Source organism: Rhinolophus ferrumequinum, chromosome X (assembly GCF_004115265.2).
Source record: "Rhinolophus ferrumequinum isolate MPI-CBG mRhiFer1 chromosome X, mRhiFer1_v1.p, whole genome shotgun sequence".
Taxonomy (NCBI): Eukaryota; Metazoa; Chordata; class Mammalia; order Chiroptera; family Rhinolophidae; genus Rhinolophus; species Rhinolophus ferrumequinum.
The window spans coordinates 114,304,689-114,312,391 of NC_046284.1; the positions used below are offsets into that span (position 1 = coordinate 114,304,689).

Here is a 7,703-nt window from a genome sequence, read left to right on the forward strand (position 1 = left end):
AACAATACTCATATGCTTGAAAGACCCAAAGCCACACCTGTTAAAATAAGGAAATGTCCAATTTTAACCAGGACCCAAATCTTAGGCTTAATTTAGCCATAGTACCTGAAATAATGAAATTAAAATGCTGCATGTTTATCCAATAAGCAGTTATTCAGTTGCTTTACGTGTCAGGTATGGTGTTAGGCATAGGTGACAAAGCTTGTAAAAGAGCGCCCTCAGGGACTTCAGAATCTGGTTGGAAAGAGACACTTAGAGAAAAAAGTACATTGAAGGGCCGGCCCGGTGGCTCAGGCCGTTGGAGCTCCATGCTCCTAACTCTGAAGGCTGCCGGTTCGATTCCCACGTGGGCCAGCGGGCTCTCAACCACAAGGTTGCCAATTCAATTCCTCGAGTCCCGCAAGGGATGGTGGGCAGCGCCCCCTGCAACTAAGATTGAACACAGCACCTTGAGCTGAGCTGCCGCTGAGCTCCCGGATGGTTGGAGGAGCGCATCCTCTCAACCACAAGGTTGTAGGTTTGATGCCCGCAAGGGATGGTGATGCCCTGCAACTAGCAATGGCAACTGGACCTGGAGCTGAGCTGCACCCTCCACAACTAACACTGAAAGGACAACAACTTGCCTTGGAAAAAAGTCCTGGAAGTACACACTGTTCCCCAATAAAGTCCTGTTCCCCTTCCCCAATAAAATCTTAAAAAAAAAGAAAGAAAGTACATTGAAGTGTGTAGGCCATTAACAGGAGTGGGTACAGAGTACAGTGGGTGGATGGAAAATATAGGTGTTTGGTTTGGGGATTTGGGAGGGGACAGAAAGATCTTCATGGAGGGGTTATCTTTGAGCTAAGTTTTTTTTTTTAAAAAAACAATTTTATTGGAGTTTAGTTTATATACCATACTATATAATACACTCATTTTAAGTGTACAATTCAATGAATTTTCGTCAGTTTACGGAGTAGTACAATTATCACCACAAGCCAATTTTAGAATGGTTCCATCATCCCAAAAAGATCTCTAGTACCCATTGGCGCCACAGCTCCAGGCAAACACAACTCAACTTTCTGAGGTTTTATGAAATCAGTAGGTGCCCAGCTGTCAGTGAGGGGGAAGGAGGTTTCAGGAAGTGACGGCAGCTTGAGCAAGGGCACAGAGGCATGGATGGACATGGTGTGTTTGGGGAAATGCTATGATAGCATTTTATATTTTATTTTATTTTATTTTATTTTATTTTATTTTATTTTATTTTATTTTATTTTATTTTAAGGAGGGCGCAGCTCACAGTGGCCCATATGGGGATCGGACTGGCAACCTTGGTGTTATTAGCACCATGCTGTAACCAACTGAGCTAACCGGCCACCCCCTATAATAGCATTTTAATAAGGCTGGGGCCTAGGGTTTGTGGAGATGGGGGAGGGATAGGGGTTCAGGAAGGGCAGTGGGTAACTTTCTGAGAAATAAGTATAGAATGGCATTCAGGGATCAGACCATAGAAGGTCTGTGTTTCATACTAAAGAACTAGGGGGCTTTCTTTATTAAATAATTTTTTGCCTGAGGTATTCATATTTTTTAATTGAGATATAATTTATATACAACATGCACTGATTTTAAGTGTAGAGTTTGATGGATTTTGACAAATGCACACCTGTGTAACCACCACTCCTGTCAGCATATAGAACATTTCCATTACCCTCAACAGGTCCTTTGCATGCTTTCACAGTTAATTTCTATGTCCCCTGCTCCCCCAAGAGAAACTACCATTCAGATTTCCAGTTTTACCTGTTCTAGAACTCTAAATGGAATCATATAGTATGTCCTCTTGTTTCTGGATTCTTTTGCTCAAGTGTTCATCCATGTTGTCAAGTGTGTTTTATTGCCGAGTAGGATTTTTTTTAACTTTTTTTTTTTAAAGATTTTTTTTATTGGGGAAGGGGAACAGGACTCTATTGGGGAACAGTGTGTACTTCCAGGACTTTTTTTCCAAGTCAAGTTTTTATCCTTTCAGTCTTAGTTGTGGAGGGCGCAGCTCAGCTCCAGGTCCCATTGCTGTTGTTAGTTGCAGGGGGCACAGCCCACCATCTCCTGCGGGAGTCGAACTGGTAACCTTGTGGTTGAGTGGACACGCTCCACCCAACTGAGCCATCCGGGAGCTCAGTGGCAGCTCAGCTCAAGGTGCCGTGTTCAATCTTTAGTTGCGGGGGGTGCTGCCCACCATCCCTTGCGGGACTCAAGGAATTGAACCACCGGCCCATGTGGGAATCGAACCAGCAGCCTTCGGAGTTAGGAGTATGGAGCTCCAACCACCTGAGCCACCGGGCTGGCCCTGTTTTTTAACTTTTAAGTGTTTATGTTTTTAAAAAAATTTCTCAAGCAATTCATTCACAATGCATTCAACAGCTGTTTGAGCTTCCGCTGTGTGAAAGGCATAGTGTGGAGGCTGGGGCTACAATAGAGAGCAAGGCGTTGACAGTTCCTACCTCCATGGACCTTAACGATCTGGTGAGAGGAGGCTGGGTACACAAAGGGTACCGAACATTTATAGCAAGATGTAAACATTCAAGTTTGTTCTTCAATTCTTGTGAATATTTTATTTTTCTTAAAAATAACTTTATTGAGGTAAATATTTTATGCCATAGTATTTACTCATTCTATATGTATAATTCAATAGTCTTTAGTAATTTTATACGGTTGTGCCACAGTCACCATGATCCAATTTTAGAATATTTCCATTACCCCTAAAAGGTCCTGGTGACCATTTTCAGTCATTATCCATACCTATCCCCTACCCTAGGAAACCACTGATCTATTTTCTGTGTCTACAGATTTTCCTTTTCTGGACATTTCATAAAAATGGAATTATGCAATATGTATTCTTTTGTGTCTGGTTTCTTTTACTTAGCATGATGTTTTGAGGTTCATCCATGTTGTAGCATGTGTCAATACTTTATTCTTTGTATTGCTGAATAGTATTGTATTGTATGGCTAGACCACATTTTCTTTATCCATTTATCAGGTGATGGACATTTGCATAAGTCTTGTACAAACACATGTCTTGTGGAGACATATGTCTTCATTCATTTCTCTTGGGTAGATTCCTAGGAGAGGAATTATTGGGTCATATGGTGACTCTATGTTCAACATTTTTAGAAACTGCCAGACTGTTTTCCAAAGCAGGTGTACCATTTTACAATCCTACCAGCAATATATGAGAGTCCCAGTTTCTTCACATTCTCACCTACACTTGTTGTTGTCTGTTTTTTTTATTGTCTGTTTTTTTCATTATAACCATTCTAGTGTGTGTGAAGTCGTATTTCATAGTTTTGATTTGCATTTTCCTAATGACTCGTACTGTTAAGTAACTTTCATATGCTTACTGGCCATTTGCATATCTCCTCTGGTGAGATGTCATACAAATCTTTGCCCATTTAAGACTGGTTATTTCTCTTCTTTCAAATTATTTGTTGTATGAAAACTCAACATGTATGAAGGACTGGGAAAGAGAGAATGGCAACTTTGAGCACCTGAAGGTTAACTATGTCTATAGCCTGAGAAAGCTGAAGAGGTATGCATGGTCATGACCTCGTAGAGCTGCAGTGTCTAATATGGTGGCCTCTAGTCACATGGGGCTGTGGACTATGTGAAATGTGGCCTGTCGAACTTGAGATGCACCGCAAGGATAAAATACACACCAGACTTCAAACACTTAGTATGAAAAACTGAATGTAAAGTATCTCAATATTTTTGAATTTCCCCCAGCTTTATTGAGATATAATTGATATGTAACATTGTGTAAGTTTAAGATGTACAATGTGATGACTTTACATACTCTATATTGTGAAGTGATTATCACAATAAAGTTAGTTAATACATCTATCACCTCACATTACTATTTTTTTTTGTAGTGAGTACATTTAAGATCTTCTTGAATTATTGACAACATGGAGATGATAATATTTTGGATAGATTGACAAAAATAAAATATGGTATTAAAATTAATTTAACTTTTTGAAAAAACATGGCTACTAAAAAATTTAAAATTACATACATGGCTCCCAATATATTCTCATTGTATGGCACTGTTTTAGAACCTTGACCGTCAGGAATTTGGATCTTCATCTATAGAGAAATGAGAAGGCATTAATGAGTTTTAAGCATACAGAAATCATGACCACTTAAAAAAAAAAAAGAGATTTCTTTGAATATAATGGGAAGAATAGTTTACAGGGGATAGAAGTGGCTGTCAAGAAATGGGGTAGGCAGCTTTGTAATAGTCCAGGTGAGAGATGATAGTTGCTAGATAAGCATGGGGAAAAACAGCTTTCTCTTCAGTATCTCTAATATAATCACAATTCTGGAGAAAATGTGAAAAATGTATGTAGGAGAATGTCTGTCAAGGCAAATATCAAATGAAATATCACAAGGGAGCTGATTAAGATTCTGGGTTCTTTTGTATCTAAGGTGAAAACCAAGGATTACCTGGCGCATATACACTTGTTCAGAGAGCAACCACTTAAATGGCAACTCTACACCATGTAAAATGTGGCACTAGACCATGATAAATATTTGGCTTTGACCAAATCTCTTTAATGGGTCCAGTGCCACAGTTTACATGGTGTGAGGGGAACCATTAGAGGGTTTTGAGCACAGGAGTGACATGACCATCAAGTCACTGCATTTCAATTCAGTGATGCTGGCTGCTGTGTTGAGAATAGACTGAAGGGGATGAGGATGGGAGAAGAAAGACCCATTTATTTATTTATTTATTTATTTATTTATTTATTTATTGTTGTCAAATGATCTTTAATTGAAATCTTTTCCTTTGTAGTCCTTAACTAGCTGGGCATTCCACTGCATCACTGTACCCTCTATGATGTCATGAGGGTGGTGACCATCAACATTGCAGCCCACAGACTGGGCAGTCCCGGAGAGCTCTTTAATGGTTCCAGAGAGTTCTCTAGCTAAAGATCGGTGCCGCATCTGTCAGGCAATGTTGACAATCTCATCAAAACTGATATTTCCACTGTGCTTGATGTTTTTTGCTTCTGTGTGTCTCTTGGCGGTGCTTCGAGGGCTTTGCTGATCAGGGCAGAGGCAGAAGGTACCACCTCACTCTGGGCCTGTCTGTTCTGCATGGTCAGTTTCACTGTAATCCTCAGACCCTTCCAATCACGGGTTGCTTTGGCCATGTTATCACCAACGTTTTTTGGAGAGAGACCCAGGGGGCTGATCTTGGGGGCTAGAGCAGACGTGGCACCGACTTCCCAGTGGTGCACCTCAGGTTTACGACTTTGATCTCGTTGGGGTTGAACTTTGGTGGCATGGAGGAGGTGGCTGGTTCTGGATGAACTTGGATTCGGGATGACCAAACAAATTTGCACCTTGGCCTTCTCCAAGTCAAAAGCCGAAAGTAAATTCTTTATTGATAGATATTTTCATCGTTTCCAATTTTCTCTAATTTGAAGCCCCACAGTAATCAATGTTGTGTAAATTTTTATTACACCCTTTTTTTTATTTCCTTAAGATAAATTCCAAGAAGTGGAAGTCTTGGTCAGTGGGGATATCTGTTATGGCTTTTGATATAGATTGCCTTCCAGTAAGTTGAACCCAATTTATAATGCTGCCAACTGTGTATAAGAGTGCCTGCTTCCCTCTACTTATGCTAGCCCTTGGCAGTATTACTCTTTTTTAAACTTAACCCAGCAGGAGTTCCACATATGCCTTTAAAATCATTCTTATATAAATTAATCCATTTTTCCCTCATGAAACACCACTCCCCACTATTCCCTAGGCCAGCTATTCTATTAAACTTTGGGTCAATTAGATATTCGATCTTTTCTGGTTAATGCTGACAATTTGCTGTTTTTCCTGTTCCTAAAGATGGGAGAACCTTGTCAAATTGGCACATTATTTGATTTCTACTTTAACACTTTTAAAAGGAATTAAATGACAAACCCAAAATAAGTATACAAAAGTAAGTTTGAGTATTTTTTTGAACTTATCATTGGATATTAAACTTTGGGTGAATTTTTAATCAAGAATCTCATAATTGCTAGAACTCTTAAAGAAAACTCATTAGAAGCTGGCTTAATTATGAGGGCAGAGTTAAATTTTACATTTTTTTGGTGGATTTTTTTCAGAAGTACTTCAAGATTGGGCAGTAATCCTCGAGTTTTTCAGAATAAGGTGTCTTCTCTAAAGATTTTTTTTAAGCTGAAAAGACATAATATGCAGTGTAGATATCTTTGTTGGGAGAAAAAAACAAAGGCAAATGAACTGCATTATGTTTATAAATGTGCATTCGTATATTTAAGTATAACTTGTATTTCTCTCTGTTCCCTGGAGTATCACTGGGTAAAATTAATTTTAAGAGAATATTGATCAGGCTCCTCAAAGTTTAAATTACATTGAGGAGTGCTACTGCAATTTGATTATGTTTTCATCTTTTCAGATTACTTATCTAATATAGATTGAAGCTGTATTTTTATACTTCTGTATAGGTCACGTGAAAAGCTTGTTCAGAAATCTAATTTTTTCCCCACATGAATAATTTCCCTCAAAAGGCATCCTTTGTCTTCTGTGGGCACAATAGAAGTGTTTATATAAACATAGCAAAGGAAAATAGATTATATTTTGTGACATATTGAGCTGTAAAACTCAATATGCTTCTGTACTCCAGCTGATCTGTTTTTCCCCCAGACGTGGAGGTTTAGAAGAGGTTCAGAGGAAGTTCGACCTGCTATTGTAGTTGTGTGGGAGGGGAGAATCAGGGCGCCCATTACAGAGGGAGAAAGGAAGGATCATAGACATGGTGAGGTTGAGAGCTAGTCAAGAACCCAAAAAACTTTTGTCACAAACCTGCCCCGATGTCTCACATTTCTGATATTAATTCATTCCTTATATTTAATGGATCCTTATTAATTCTTCCAGAAATGTCTTCCTCCCTCCTGAAGTCTTCCAGCCATCAGACCTCACTACCTTCTATTCTTTCTTTTTGCAGTCATCTCCAGATGCCCAGGTCACTCTTCTTCCTTGAAAAAAAAAATGTATCTTCAGGCTTCCTTTCATTCTTTCTAGCACTACTCCTGCATAGTGATTTAAACAGAGTTGATTCTCATTATTTGTGGTAGTTATGTTCTATAAAGTAACCACAAACACTGAATTCGTGAATATTGAACCATTATTCCTGGGGAAGATACAGGGTTAGACCCCAGGGACTGGGTTATCCTTCCCCAGTAAATAGGCCACATTTGGAATCACCTCCTGGTAAAGCTTATATCAACCCACCGTCATGCTCCAAGAAGATCCCATCCTCTGCACAACTGGGAAGTTAAGTAGGGCTGTACTGAGAATCAGCATCCCTGCATCTCTTAGGAATTTCATGGTGACACTAATTGCTAGAATTCCCTCTGATATGGTATTGTTCTTTATTTTCCATTTTGAGTGGAAGGGGTAACCCTGGGGGCTTCTATTTGGCTCATTTTACCTGTGGATCAGAGACAATGTAGAGATTCTACCAGTGGTAAGTAAATCCTTATCATCTGCTGAGTTCAGTGTGTCATTATGTCCACTTTAAAGCACATTTGGCTTGGACTCAAACTACATTCATCACCTGAATCTTCTAAGCCTCCACTCTGTTTAGTGAGTGGCAGTGGTGTTAACTCAGATTCAGTGTTTGATAATCTCTGAAAAGGCTAAGTATTTCCCTTTGC

General features: G+C 39.4%; 1 pseudogene; it reads right to left on the bottom strand.

The window, feature by feature from the left end:
- Window positions 1-4,822: 4,822 nt before the first annotated feature.
- On the bottom strand, window positions 4,823-5,377 carry LOC117027734 (60S ribosomal protein L12-like; annotated as a pseudogene).
- Between the last annotated feature and the right edge of the window lie 2,326 nt (window positions 5,378-7,703).